This window comes from Macrosteles quadrilineatus, unplaced genomic scaffold, assembly GCF_028750875.1.
Source record: "Macrosteles quadrilineatus isolate MER2022 unplaced genomic scaffold, UCM_ALF_1.0 Scaffold_64__1_contigs__length_664444, whole genome shotgun sequence".
Taxonomy (NCBI): domain Eukaryota; kingdom Metazoa; phylum Arthropoda; class Insecta; order Hemiptera; family Cicadellidae; genus Macrosteles; species Macrosteles quadrilineatus.
The window spans coordinates 425,728-441,783 of NW_026542657.1; the positions used below are offsets into that span (position 1 = coordinate 425,728).

A 16,056-nucleotide genomic window follows, 5' to 3' on the forward strand; every position below is an offset into this window, starting at 1 on the left:
AAGAGCTTTTTATTTGGTTTTTATTCACCTTTTAAATCTGACAACAATCTTAGTTTTAAATCTATCAGTTTGTAATGTATATCTCTTTTCATATTTGAATTTTCCGTATGCTTTCTTAATGTATAGATTTGTTTATATTAAAAATGAAAGTTTTATTTTTTGTATAAAATTGATATCAATAATTATATATTTTAAGATTTCTGTAAAATTATTTGTAGCCTATGTATTATTCATGTATGAACATACAGATTGAATAAAGATTATTGATTCTGATACAGATAATCCCGGCTTTCGAACATTAGTCCTGGGGGGTTCACGAGTCAAGTCCAAGCCTAAAGAACAATAGTGTTTGGTCTTTAACTCAGACCTGGTAGGAGGCAGGTTGAAGGTGACATCATGCCAGTTTTATCTAATTTCCTTTATTTTTATTATTTTTTTCAAACTAATGTTTAAATATGGTTCCTCATTAAATTCTGAACAATTTCATTACCCATGTATATAAAAAATACCCCCGCTGCAGCAAACCTGCCGACTTAGTGAATTTCCATTTGCCTGGATTGATTTTTTATTATTAATCTATTAAATTAACATTTATGTTTAACGAGTACCTCGGTTAGCTGCTACAGGGAAACTAATAAAGTGTGTTTTTTATTAAAATATCAATAGCTTAGAATGAAATAAATGAAAACGCCAAGTTTGATCAAAATTTATCCATAAACAAGCCAACTACGAAATATTTTAATATTCTCCATAAGAATAACATAGGAATTTTTAATTAACAATTTTTTGAATTTTCTCCGTAACCAATTATTGTACAAAAACACTTTGATATACTAAATTATTTGTTTTTTAAGCTCTTTAAAACGGTCAGGAGGAAAATTGATAAATTGTGTGTTTTAAGGTTAAAAAATGAGAAAAACCCATTTTTACCCCATAAAACCCCATTCCCATGGTCCGATCATGCTGGTTCGCGAACTCATTCAAGTTTATCCCGCCTTACACCTTCAAACCAAATTTTATCAAACTCAGACGAAAATTACTCAAGTTATCGTGCCGATGGACACGTATATCTTACTAATCTATATATTAATACGCAAGCAGTTTTCTTTTCACAGTCATAACTCAATAACGGCTTGATGGATTTTAAAGTTTGAGGTGTCAAATTAAAGGTATTTCCACGTAGATGTGCAAATACGTCTCAGAATATTTAGAAAGGGCACCACTTAAGTACACTTAAGGGCTAAAGTTTGGAAGGCGGCGCTATCTGTTGACATTTGATCAAACTCATTTCCCTTTGTTTACAAATAACATATGGACGTAGTTTGAAATAGTTTTTAAGGTTAACCACAGACTGCAGGACTTAAAACTTCCAGAGCAAAGCAGGAATTTATATTTTGTTTCAATCTGTTAACTAAGTCTGGTTCTGGTTCATAAAGAAGAGTTTAAGAATAAATATTTAATAAATATTTTATTCTTTTTGTCTATGGTTAAATTGATTTACCTTACATCGTATTTTACTGATTGTTACAGTTCGATGTGATGAAGTGAATGTTTAAAAGTGATTATTCGCAGGGCAGTTATCCCTTACATTACCATATTATCATGTAATTTACAATGTGTATAAAAATTCCAATTCCATTATAGTGTTTTCTGTTGTTTGGTTAACTTCCTTATTTCATTTAAATTTAAAATCAAATGCCACCAGTACGACGAAGAACTATGAGTGGCTGGAGGGAACGCGAACATGACCGCTTGCATCAACCTCTGAATTGAACATTTGGTGGGTACATAGTGGTAGTATCACAGTTGTGATAGTCCAATCTCGGACAAATGAATGTTAAATCTTTACATTGTAGTAGCTTACATATTTTTAAGCAAGAAAAGACTGGCCAAGACAGTTAAGTTTTTACTCTTTGTTGTCATAAATGAAAGGTTCATTTACCTCATTCGTGCAATTCACAATACCTTCAGGTTCTTATTGGAATCTCCCAATCTGAAAATAGGACTGTGAGACTTATATCCTGAAATTATTTGGATAAAGTTCGTCAATTCAATTCTGTCTTTACCATGGTCAGCACCAAAGCTCATTAAGATGAGAAAGTTCCACAGGAGATCTACAGTTTTAAGAACCGTGACACGTTTTACCACCGAGTGGGTCCTCTAATTCCTCAAGAAGGTGATGATCCTGAATACGCACAGATATATAAGTAAGTACAACAATGTCACTAGAACCCAAAAGAGAATCAAGCACAATTCAAACGAAAAATGCAATAAAAAATATGCGGGAAATAGGGTCACAATGCCAACCCATTTGCAAATCTTTGAAGACTGTGGCAGACATTATGTAGGGACGAGAGCTCCGAGGAGTCAAGTGAGATTCTTATGTACATAATAAGAGACAGAAGAAGTGTCTTCCCTCGCTACAATGGTGCTACCTGTGCAGATGTCGCAGCAATTTTTAAAGCTGAAAACAAAGCACCACCTGGCCAAATAAATCGTATAGTTTTTTCCAACACTAATAATGTTAAACGCGTATCCATACATACATACACATGTATGTAACTCTAAAATACATAAGAACAAATTTCAGAACAACGATATAAATGCTATTAAATCCATTAAAGAAAAGTTAATAAATAACAATAGCATTTTAACTAAATCTGACAAAGGCCAATGTATCGTCATTTTGGACAATAGTGTATACAAAGAGAAAGTTTCAGACTTCATAAAGAATAATAACATAACAGAAATCACTAATGACCCCACAGACACATTCCAGACCAGGTTAAAACATGCATTAAACAGAACTAAATCTATTTTGAACGGTGACCGTTGCAACCATCTAAAAATGATAAAACCAAAGGCTCCAGTTCTCAGAGGTCTACCCAAAATTCATAAGGAACATATGCCTATCAGACCCTTAGTCAACTTTACCTCAGCCCCAAGTTATAAAATCGCCAAACTACTCGACAAGTTACTGAGAAACCATGTTAAACTACAGAACAACTATAGCCTAAAAAATAGCCTAGACTTAGTAGAACAAATTTCCAAGGTCAAAGTTGAGAATAGACACACACTAGCCTCACTAGACATAGTTAATCTATACACGAATGTCCCTATCCAGAAGACCTTAGATATCACTCGTGACAACTTGTCAAACAATTCTGAACTCAGTCCCGAAGCCATTGACGAGCTGATGACTCTATTAAGAATCACTCTAGAACAAAACTATTTTACTTTTGACGGCAAATTTTATCTACAGAATGATGGTTTAGCTATGGGCTCTCCATTATCTAGCATACTATCTGAAATATACATAAACCATTTCGAAAACCAATTTATCTTTTCCGAGGAAAATAAATTCCGTAGTAAGATATTGTTCTACAAAAGATACGTGGACGATATAATTATTGTTTTTAAAGGCAACTCGAGACAAATACAGCTCTTGAACAACTACTTAAATAGCATATCCCCCCAATTGCAGTTTACCTCAGAAATCGAACAAAACCAATCTTTAAACTACCTAGATCTTACGTTAACTAAGGAAAACGACCAAATAAAATTCAAGATTTACAGGAAGCCGACAACCACCGACCATACTATCCATGCCACTTCAAATCATCCCCAAGCCCACAAAATGGCAGCCTACAACAGTTTTGTTAACAGACTAATGAAAATCCCAATGTCCATTGAAGATTACAATAACGAATATCTTATATTGAAACATATAGCTATCAATAATGGTTACCCCAGCAATATTATTGATAAGATTATTAACAAACATAAAAACAAAATTGTTAAACAAAATGAAAAATCTCGCAACTTCGTCTTTGTTGAATTTGGTGCCAGTCTACATTACACTTTAAAGAACGAACTGAAAAAACATAACATCACTTTGGCCAGTAAAACATCAAGCAAATTAGAACGTCATTTGAACCAGTCTAGCTACAAAGATAATACTGACAACCTAGACGGTACTGGTGTTTACAAGTTGACTTGTAACGACTGCCCTAAATTGTACATAGGCCAATCAGGACGCTCATTCAAAACCAGGTTCAAGGAACACCTCCCTAAACCAAAATTGACACAACAGCGTTCCAAATTCGCAGAACATTTGATAAATGCCAACCATAACATCAATAGTTGCCAAAATAATCTACAAATTTTACACAAGTGCAGTAAAGGTGCCCTCATGAACGTTTTAGAGAACTACGAAATTTATAAAGCCACAAAAAAATCCCCCCAGAACGTTCTGAACGAAAAACTAAATTCCGACTCTAACATATTATTCGATAGGATAGAAATTGTCAACAATGTATCTAATGCTAACCATTATCAGCTGACGCACCCCCACCCCAAAGGTCAATGTCACCGCTTCGACAACGGCTAGTTCCGTCGTGTCCGCCGTGCTACCTGCGTCAGTGTGTCTCTTATAAAATGTAGCCGGCTGCTTTATTTAAATGTGCTTTGTGTCGTAAATGTGTGAACTTTATGTGTCGACATGTGTTTGTACCTCTTAACAAAGACTTCTGTCGGATTTTGGACCAATCGATTTGATAAAATGGGTTTGAAAATGGGTCATTTCTGACCCGAAACTAGTCACCCTTTGACTATTTTAGGACTGACGACGGAATAAAAAAGGTACGTAACCTATCATATCAGAATAAGAGTAGCGATGGTTGGCGTCAAGAGAGGAATTGAGCTACATTAGGTCAAAAGCTCACTTTACAGTGTGTGGTTGACATCTACGTGCTCATAGAGTGCACCCGCCTACTATACACAAGAGATAACCAAAGCAGTATGAGAGTGAATGTAAATTTAAATATTGTAGATTACTTTTATATTTTTTACATCATAATATTTTTATATTTCTATAATCAGTCATATAAATTATTTTAGAGCAACTCTTTGATTAAGGTCTTGCTGTTTATTTTGTTCACACTGCACTTGAAAAACTTGATGAGGGTTGTAAAGTGGTAGCGCTTCTGCTAGACCTTTCGAAGGCCTTTGATCGGGTTGACCATTCAATTTTATTGCCTAAACTGATTGGTTATAAAGTTCCAGGATGGTTAGTGAGTCTGGTGGAGTCTTATCTAAAAAATCGCAAACAATGCACCACAGTCTCTTTTGATGATGGCACGACAGTGAGAGAGCATAGGTCTGATACTCGGGTGGTAACTTCAGGGCTCAATTTTAGGACCTTTTTTGTATATAGTCTATGTAATAGTATATTTCGTACCAAGGGCCGAAAATGAGGTTTTGCCGGCTCGAGATAGTTTTTAAGTTCGAGACGAAGTCGAGAACTTAAACGATCGAGAGCTGCAAAACCATTTCGGTCCGTGGTACGAACGCTATTTTTCACCACACTATACCCTATTACCACTATTCACCACTATAATAATGCACACTGATCGTCAACACAACTACAACTTTAGAAATAATTTGAGGAATCAGCAAAAATATAAAGAAATAGTTGCTAGGCAACGGTGACAATAACACAATTCTATATTGCAATGGTATGGATTTTGATTGTGTATTTAAAACGCATTCATGTTCTAAGTAAGTAAGCGGACAGCTGATTTTGCGGCCCCGGCCTGTAAAAACCTGCTCGGTCCCCAAATTGGCGACAGCTGGCATGGCCAGCAAAACATAACTTTCAGCCACCAATTAACGTATGTAATACAGCCAAAAACATCATAGTGTGGTGAAAATAGTTTTATTGTTATGGATAATGTTTTTACATGTCTGTATGCAGATGACACATCTGGGCTGTGCTGGGCAAACAATATGGCAAATCTCAAAGCTATATTAACAAATTTTGCAGAAGCTGCCAATGCTTATTTTTTAGAAATAGATTTAAAGGTAAACTTAAGTAAGACTGATCTTGTTAATTTCTCAATTGGTCACAATGTTCCAGCTCTTAGCATTGCATGTGAAGATATGACTCTGGATGGTAATGAGTTTTGTGAATTTCTTGGTATATTTTTTGACAATCATTTTACATGGGACAAACACATTGATCATGTCGCTTCTAAGGTTTTGAGTGGAATTTCTCTTTTAAGAAGGCTGTCAGACTACTTGGACAGTGAAACTTTAAGGGCTGTTTATTTTGGAGTGGTATATCCATATTTAGCTTATGGACTTGTCTTGTGGGGAGGTTCTTTCCATTCATATACCAAAAGGATTTTTGTTTTACAGAAGAGAGCTCTACGTTTAGTTGCAAAAGTTAGCCCGAGGACTCCAAGTAAAGATATTTTTGTTTCACTTAGTATTATGACTTTGTACGCTATGTATGTATACCAGGTTGTTTGTTTGGTTAAATTTAGCAGTTGTTCTGATAATTTAGTTTTCAATGTAGGACAAATACATGACCATGACACTAGACAGGGTAATGATTTTTTCAGAGTGAGGAGAAATTTCCAGAGAACAGGAAACAGCCCTTATGTCAAGGGAGCAATATTTTTTAATAAATTGCCAAAGTCAATTAAAGAACTGAATGGTAAAAAATTCAAGTTTTTTGAAAATTTGGCTAATTAATAAATGTCCAGCCAGACTTGAGGATTTCGATAAAAAAAAAGGTATGCCTAGACTATTGTGTGAGTAGAACTTTGTAGAGTAGAACACATGGTTTTGTACTCAAACCTGTATTTTTGCATGGTTTGCTTTGTATGATAAGTGACTGTAACATTGACGATTGCAATGCATGTTTTTCATGTTAAAAAAGCAAATAAAGACATTTCATTTCATTTCATGTTTTTTGTTTATTTCTTACATACAAGTTTCAGTTTTGCTCGATTTCAAGCAACGTGTTATCTAGTATTATAAAAATGTGAAAGTTTGTGTGTTTGTTTGTTTTAAGTTCAATCACGTATTAATTAACTACTGGACGGATTGGGCTGAAATTTGGCATGATGATAGCTCACATTCCCGATTAACATATAAGCATATTCTTATCTCAAAAATCCTTTCGGGCTCCGCCCCAGTGGCTCTGTAGTTCCCCATGTTAACCTTATGAGTATTCATATTTAAAGAGAATTCAAGAATTTAGTCAGCTGTTTCAACTAAAAACGTTGGTTCTATGATATGAAAAAACATTAAAAAAGTTATAAGATTTACCAACAGGGTGCAGCACTCTTTTTTGTATTTATGAAAACAGCTAATTTGAACTAAGCAGCAACAAAAACTTTGATACGCAATGAAAACTAAACTGTCAAAGTAGGATTGTTTATAGTTATGTTTATGTTTTTAATTTCATGAATAATTTGTGATATTTTGTGAATCTTAAATAATTTATTTTTCTCTATTGTTTAACCCTTTCAGTGCTAGGCCAATAATTCATATTTTGTAAGACTTTTTTGTTTGCCTTTTAATTCCATTACCTGTTGTTGATTAGAAAGTACACATGGACATCCCCTAATGGAACCACTAGAAATCAAATAGACCATGTCCTAGTAGACCAACGTCACAAAAGCAGCATAACAGATATAAAAAGTATAAGGGGAGCAGAATGCGGAACAGATCACTCTTTAATGTTAGTTAAGGTAGCCCAAAGAATCGCAATACATAAAAGAAAGGAAGAAATATATAATTTACATATTGACACAGAAAAGCTAGAAGAGGTAACAAGAGAATTCAAGCTGAAACTAGAAAACAGATTCCAAGCTTTACAAAACCTCCAAGTAGAAGAGGATGTAAATAAAAACTGGAGTGTGTTTAAGGAAAGCATAATAAAAACAGCGAAAGAAGTGTGTGGGAAAAAGAAAAGAACCAACAAAAAACCCTGGTTTGATGAGGAATGTGAAACAAAGGTAATAGAGCGAAAGGAGAAGAAAAGGGCATGGTTGTGCAACCAGTCCACAGAAGATAAACAACAATACAATGAAATAAGTAGAGAAACAAACAGAATATTGAGACAGAAGAAAAGAAGGTACATAAATAGTCTGATTGAAAAAGCAGAAGAAGAGAGCACAGCAAATAATGCAAGAGATTTTTACAAAAAAGTAAGGTTTTTCAAAAAAGGTTACACTCCAAACCCTTATGGTGTGAAAAACAAAGAAGGCATTGTTGTTACAGAAACCCAACAGGTTTTAGAAAGATGGAGAGAATATTTCTGCGACTTACTAAATGTAGATGGTGTGGACTTTGCACCAGAAGAAGATAACGATGACGTATACTATCACGTTCAACCAAAGGTTGAGGCACCAACCAGAGAAGAAGTCGAAGCAGCAGTCAAAGCTCTGAAGAGCAATAAAGCCCCGGGCAGAGATGGGATAGCAGCAGAAATACTGAAGAAGGGAGGGGGAGTAGTAATAGGAAAGCTTTGGGAACTGATTAAAATAATCTGGGAGAGAGAAGAAATTCCAGAAGAATGGAGGGAAGGAATAGTTGTCCCCATTCACAAGAAAGGAGAGAAAGAAGAATGTAGTAATTTTAGAGGCATATCACTCCTTAGCATACCGTACAAAGTTTTATCAAAGATAGTATTAAATCGGATCGAAGAATATACAAATGAACTAATCCTAGATCATCAGGCTGGTTTCATGAAAGGCAGGTCCACAATGAATCAAATATTTATCCTTAAAGAAGTCATATCGAAGTACTGGGAGTATAATAGGGAGTTTTTTGCAATATTTATTGATTTCCAAAAAGCGTATGATAGCATAAATAGAGAGAAACTGTGGAAAAAGATGGACAAATTTGGAATCCCAACCAAACTTATAAACCTTGCTAGAACAACTGTAGCAAATTCCACATGTACAGTAAAAGTAAACGGGAGAGTCTCGGAGCCCTTTACAGTAAATGCAGGGGTAAGGCAAGGGGATGGGCTCTCCCCAATCCTCTTCAACTTAGCAATAGAAGAAGCTCTACAAGAAGTGAGGGGTTGGCACTACTGTTGCCGTAGACGATAGAAGTGGTTTCACACTGTCTCCAGTTTTAATACGCTTTTATCCGAGTTAATGGTTAAACATTTTCTTATCAGTAGTGATAACCATAGTTCAGAACAAATATTATCAGTTTAAGTTATATTTCCAGCGAGGAACTAGTTATAAGCATTATTATCCGAACAACAGTTTCGAGGCCGAGTCAACGTGGTCGTGTCGTGCCGGAGCAAACGGGTTAGTCTAGTGCAATAGCTAGAGTCCTGAATGACTCTCTGGTGGGGGGCAGCAGCACCATCAGAACTGGGTGTTTCGTGCTGGTCTAAGAGAGGCTTGCCTCTCTTAGAGCAGGGCGCCCACCTAGACGTTCAGTCATAGCAATAGCTATGTCTGAGCACTGCGGGCCCTGGGCTAAGGTGTAATGCGACCCGTGCTGAGAGCCTTGCGGCACTGGGGGCCTAATACTCAGTGTCAGAAACGGAGCCTTCTGGGAACCAGGGGGAACCCAGTCGTATGAACCCCTTACCTCTCTAATCGGGTCACTGGGGAGGTGGACCTTATATACCCGGTACTCGTGGGAACAAAATGGATGTCCAAACAAATGTTAGTAAGCAAACTGACAAAAACATAACTGAGGAGCAAGAAAAGTGTGACCAACAGGTCGAAAGCACTTCTATTGCTAGTGTAAATGTAGAAGATCCGACCCTAATGGAGGAGGAAGGCCTACTAAAATCTGATGAAGATGACAAGCTCCCGGAAACTGGAAAGGAACGAAAAAACAAACGACTTTCCAGGGGAGAGTTACGAAGACAAAGGATAGCGGAAGCTCTAGCCAAAGGCGAGAAGGTGCTATCTAGAAGTGAGAGAAGGCTGGCGTGGGCTGCCAAGCACCCGAACTCTGCTCCCGGCGAAGCCGGTTCCTCTGGGAACCAGGATGCTGGGAAAAAGCAGGGTGAGGGCGGCACTCCCAAAGCCGACTCTGTTGAAGCCTCTAGAAGGACGGGTGGAAAGAGGGGGCGAGAGCACCTGACACCTGAGGATGCTGGGGGTGATAAAAAGAAGTCAAGGAGGAAGGAAGGAGAGGGGTCCGGTGTTTCAAAGAGGACATCGGCACCCACATATTCTGAGACATTGTCCGTAGAGAAGATGGCAATCGCCAGAACTGAACACCCGGACAGGAAATTGACAGAGGTTGAAGCCAACAAAATCAAGGGGGAGCTGTCCAGACGGGCCATTCGTGGCAAAGACGTCAGGATAAGCAGCTGCCATCTTGAAGGTGGATGCCTAGTAGTCGGCTGTACTAACACAACCACAAAGGAATGGCTGGTCAAACAGGTTCAGGAGCTGAGCCCCTTTGAGGGCAGCTCGCTAAAGCTTGCCCCAGCCAAAGAACTTGTAAAGGCTGTGAAAGTATCAGTGTTTGTTCCCACCACAACGGGGGCAACAACCAAGAAGGACGTGATGCAGGGCATAAAGCTGCAGAATGACCTTGACACAGACCACTGGGCGGTCGTTGGGGGGAACTCAAACCCTAGCGGACAATTCCTGGTCATAATAATTGACGAAAACTCCCTGCAGAAGCTGAAGTCTCTTGCGATGCGCCCATTCTTGGGCTGCGAGAGGGTAACCTTCAGGTTGCATGGGAGCAAGGATCCCCACAAGTAGAGGATGGTTGCGGTGCTCCAGATAAATCTCCAACACAGCAAGGCGGCTACGGCTACGCTTTGCCAGAAAATTCTTGCCGGCCGCATAGGGGTGGCTCTGATACAGGAGCCATGGACCGCAGGAGGCAGAATCATGGGGATGAGCACCGCAAAAGGTGAGTTGATATATGATACTGACAGTGACAAACCTAGAGCTTGCATTTTTGTCAGTAGAAATATTAAGACACTGAAAGTCACTAATCTCTGTTCTAGGGATTGTGCCGTGACCGAGGTATACGGGCAGATGGGTGACGGTAACGTCAAACGGTATCTGATGATCACTCAGCGTCAGATCACAGCTACATTGAATTCACTATAGGTTCGATCTGTGTAAAAGAGACCTATAGGAACGTTAGAAGGACAGACTGGAACCAGTATCGAGAGGTGCTAGGGGACAGACTAAGACAATTAAAAGACACAGAAGGGCATGGGGTGGAGAGTATGGCGAATTCTCTAAATGCGGCCATACTAAGCTCATACCAAGAAGCGTGCCCAGAGACTGTAAAGAACATGTCTAGGCAAGCCTGCTGGTGGAATAGGGGGCTAGAAGCTCTGAGGAGGAAGGTTCGCAGACTGTATAATGTGGCAAAACATACAGGAAATTGGAACAACTACTCAGAGATGCTCACTGTTTACAATAGGACAATTAGAAGAGCTAAGAAAGAGTCATGGAGAGAATTCTGTCAGAACATGGAGAGTGTTTCTGAATGTGCAAAGCTTCATAGGGTACTAGCTCGAGGTCAAGCTAATCCTTTAGGAACAATGCTTAAGGAGGATGGTACATATACAGACGGCCCAGAAGAAGTGCTGGAGAGCCTTTTGAGCGCTCACTTCCCAGGATCCTTACAACCGCAGAGCACAGTCCAGGTGGAGATAGAAAGAGAGACTAGGGTGCGGACGGTAAGAGAAGATTGGGCCTGCGCTAGGGCTGTGATTACCTATAACGGTATCAAATGGGCGCTTAGGGCATTTCAACCATTTAAAGCTCCTGGTACCGATGGCATCTATCCTGGGTTTTTGCAGGAAGGTGGGGACCAGTTGATACTCCCCTTGGTGCGTCTTTTCAGGACCAGCTTAGCCAGTGGAGTTATACCAACAGCATGGAGGACCTCAAGGGTGGTATTCATACCGAAGCCCGGAAGGGATACATATGCTGTGCCCAAGGCTTTCAGACCAATCAGCCTTACATCGTTTCTCCTGAAGACCATGGAGAAATTAGTGGATAGACGAATAAAGGATAGGGTCTTGGTAAGCCATCCTTTGCATCCGAACCAACATGCCTACCAGAAGGGAAAGTCATGCGAAACAGCCCTGCATGCGCTGGTTAGTAAGATTGAAAGTGCTATCTCGAACAAGGAAATAGCGGTGGCTGCATTTCTTGATATAGAAGGAGCTTTTGACAACACCAGTACTCGCTCTATTGTATCAAAGCTGGTGTCAAGAAATGTGGAAAGCACTGTAGTGAGGTGGATAGGCAACATGCTCGAAAGTAGGAGAGCGCAAGCTTCTCTGTGTGGGACGGTGAGAGAGGTCAAGGCCCAAAGAGGGTGTCCACAGGGTGGCGTCTTGTCACCAAATCTGTGGAATCTGGTGGTTGACGATCTCCTGTCCGAGCTCAATGCACAGGGCATGTACGCTCAAGGATATGCTGACGATATTGTTGTACTAATAAGAGGAAAATTTATGAACACTTGCCTGGAACTCATGCAGAGGGCATTGTCCATAGTGGAGAGGTGGTGTAACCAGGAAGGTCTGAGGGTCAATCCAATGAAGACTGTAATGGTACCATTTACAAGGAAGAGAAATGTTGATATCGCTAGAGTACCAACTCTCTACGGTAATCAGATCCAGGTTAAGAGGGAGTTCAAGTACCTAGGAATAAGGCTGGACGACAAGCTCACCTGGAACAGCCATTTGGCACATATAACGCAACGTTCTCAGACCACACTTATGATGATGAGGCGGGCTGTTGGGAAGACCTGGGGTCTAAGTCCACAAATGACTAACTGGCTATACACTAGGGTCGCAAGACCGATGATGGTGTATGGCTCGGTGGTCTGGTGGACCAAGGTAATGCAAACTACCGCTGTAAAGAGACTACAAAAGATCCAGCGAGTAGCATGCCTTAGCATCACAGGAGCCATGAGAGGCACTCCAACTGCAGCCCTGGAAGTAGTGCTAAACCTGCCACCTCTCGACATCATTGTGAAAGGAGAGGCAAGGATGGCAGCCTACAGAATGGCTTGTAGTGGCAACTGGAAGTATAATGCCTCCAGTGAGCACACAAGTATTGTAGACAAGGTGCAAAAGAACTCCTTGGAAATGCTACCAGACAGGATGGTGAAGATCACAGATCTAGAAAAACCATACAATGTCAACATTGTTGACAGGGATGCCTGGGATAAGGGTGAACCTGAATTCATGAAAAGGGGGATCACCTGGTATACGGATGGCTCAAAAAAGCCAACGGGCACGGGGGCTGGAATATATGGAGTCAGACCCAAGGTGCAGTTATGCGTAAGTTTGGGAAAAATGGCCACTGTATTCCAGGCAGAAGTGGTGGCCCTGTCTGAGTGTGCGAGAGTGTGTTTGAAGCGCGGTCTTATAGGCCACACTATATACATGAACTCAGACAGCAAAGCAGCACTAATGGCACTTGACAGTTTCGACTTTACCTCCAAGGCTGTATGGGACTGTCATCAAGCCATGAAAGCCCTGGGAAAGACCAACAGGATCGTCCTTAGTTGGGTTCCAGGGCACAAAGGTATTGCTGGCAATGAGGGAGCTGACAAGTGCTGACAAAGGAGCTGAAAGCCCGCTCATGGGTCCAGAGCCGACGTGTGGTATTGCTTACAACACAGCACGGAGAGCTGTTCGCCAGTGGATGGGCATAGAACATCAAAGGAACTGGGAAAGAACAGAAGGAAATGTACAGTCAAAGAGAATGCTGAAGGCACCTACAGGTGCGATAGCGGCAGAAGCCCTTGGGCTGAGTAGGAAGACCCTGCGGAAGGTGGTTGGCTTTATTAGCGGCCATTGGGTATTCCGTGGACATTTACACAAGATGGGAATTCAAGTTGAAAGCCTCTTATGTAGGAAATGTGGAGAGGAGGAGGAGACAGCATTCCACGTGATATTTATGTGCCCAGCCCTACAAGGTCTGCGCATGAGATCCCTTGGCCTATCGACTGGAGATCAAAGGGAAGAACGGGTCACCATTGTCAAAAGGATCTCACGGTTCACAAAGGACCTGGGATTTGACAAAGAATGAGGACCTGTGAATGAGGGTGCACAATAAGCTGTTCTAGCTGCGTTGCAATCCCATGGTTACTTGAAGCCTGGCCCTCTATTTAAAAAAAAAAAAAAAAAAAAAATAGTGCAATAGTGTATAACGGTGATCGAACAGCGACCGATGTTTTGTGTTTTTATTACAAGACGTTAAAATTGTGAAAGTGTTCTTAATGAGCGGTTCAAAAATTGAAGACTATTTCACACCTGCAGCGCCGAGGGGAAGTAAACGTCACCGAAAATACACGTCACCTGAAAGCCCGGTCGACAGCGGGGATAACCTCAACATGGGTGTGGAGAAGGTCGGGGACATGCCGCTCGAGCAGCTAATGAAAGGTTTGAGTGATCTGTTGGATAGGAAATTGGACCAAAAACTAGGGAATTTAGCTACTAAAGATGACCTGTGTAGTATAAACAATAAGGTGCAGGAACTGGTAATTGAGAATGAATCGCTAAGGGATCAAATCTGTGAGCTTAGGCGTCAGGGAAAATTTGTGCATGACAAACTTATTGACTTAGAAGGGAGGTCTAGAAGGAATAATTTAATATTCAAAGGCCTTAAGTTTAGTGGGAAACGTCCAGATTGTAAACAAATTATAAAAAACTTTTGCCGAGAAGTGTTGGGCATCGATAAGTTGTGGGTTAATAGGGCTCATACAATTGGGAGAGAGGGAAACTCTATTATTGCTCACATTCCGGAGGACGCGGATATAGACTACATATTGACCCAGGCTAAGACTTTGAAAGGAACTAACTATATCATACATAGAGACTTTCCGCAAGAAATAAGGGTTAAACGGTCGCGTTTAGTGGCAGTACGAGCAGAAATAGACAAGTTAGTTGGAGGACTTAAGATGCCACTTGTCCATGATCACCTGTACGTGAAGGGCTTGCGTTTTACCTGGGAAGACAACACACTGAAAGCTGGACGAGTTGAAGGAGCCCGAGAACTGATGAAACTATTCCGACATGACTTCTCGGACTTCCTCACCAAACTGTCTCGACGGGGCACGGAGAAGGACGACGACGAAGAGGAGCCACAACGGATGACGTCTCAAACATATGCGGAGGCTGCAGCCATGGACACGGGCGCGGGACCTAGAGAGACATTGCCGGGGGCACCTGAGGCGGCGCAGACCACGACTCCTCAGCAGGTCGTCGTGTGAGGGGACTACGCCAAACCTTCTGAGAACCAACGGCAGGACGGAGACAGCGCTGTGCAAGTAATGGGACATGGTATAGGAACCTTTAAGGTACTTTCATATAATATATGTGGGCTGAAAAATAGAATTATTGATGACAGTTTAGTTGATTTTTTATGTAAATATGATTTATTTTTCCTAACAGAAACATTTTTAGTTCAATCAGACGAATTTTTTATTAGAGACAAATTAAAATGTTTTAAGTTGTGTATTAAATTTGCTGAAAGGATAGGTAATGTTGGCAGATATAGCGGAGGTGATATTATTGGGTTAAACTTGAATTCACCTTTCCAGAAAAATTTTACTTTTGTTAATGAACATGAACTAAGTTATGTAAAGGCGAGTTTCAATGGTGTTCAAAAATCCCTTAATTTCATACCTTTATATTTGAATTACAATAAGTGGGAACAGAGTTTTAGTGATATTGTTGAATATTTAAATAGTAATGAAATTGGGAATTTAATATTTTTTGGAGATCTGAATGGACGAATAGGTGATGAACAGGGTTTTGAAAATGGTGAAATAAAAAATGTAAATAGTTATTTAGATAGTGGTAGGAAGTCAAAAGACAAAACCAAAAACAGAAGGGGGAATAAGCTATTAGAATTGTTTGACAATAGAGGATTAATCGTTCTAAATGGAAGGTCAGCTAGTGATAAGGAGGGTGAGTTTACTTTTATAGGGGCGATGGGCTCGTCTGTTATAGATTTGGCAACTGTGTCATTGGATTCCTTGCATTTAGTGAAGGACTTTAGAGTAGTGCCATATCCAGGGTCCGATCACCTACCGATCGAAATTATTCTGTCAGTTGATGAAATAAATAGTAACATAGGGGAGAGGAGAGAGGTTAATACGTCAACTTTGTTACCAAAATTAAAGTGGTCGGAGGAGGATCAATCGAAATACAAAAGTCGGGTATTACTTAATTTGACCAACGTTCAGATAGGAAATGATAATCAGGATAATATAGACAATTTGACTAAG

The 16,056-nt window shown here is 40.0% G+C and overlaps 1 protein-coding gene across 12 annotated transcripts in view; it reads right to left on the reverse strand.

The window, feature by feature from the left end:
- Positions 1-16,056, reverse strand: part of LOC128981965 (zinc finger protein 37-like) — a 188,792-nt gene that overhangs the window by 71,283 nt on the left and 101,453 nt on the right. The gene's annotated exons all lie outside the window — the stretch shown is intronic.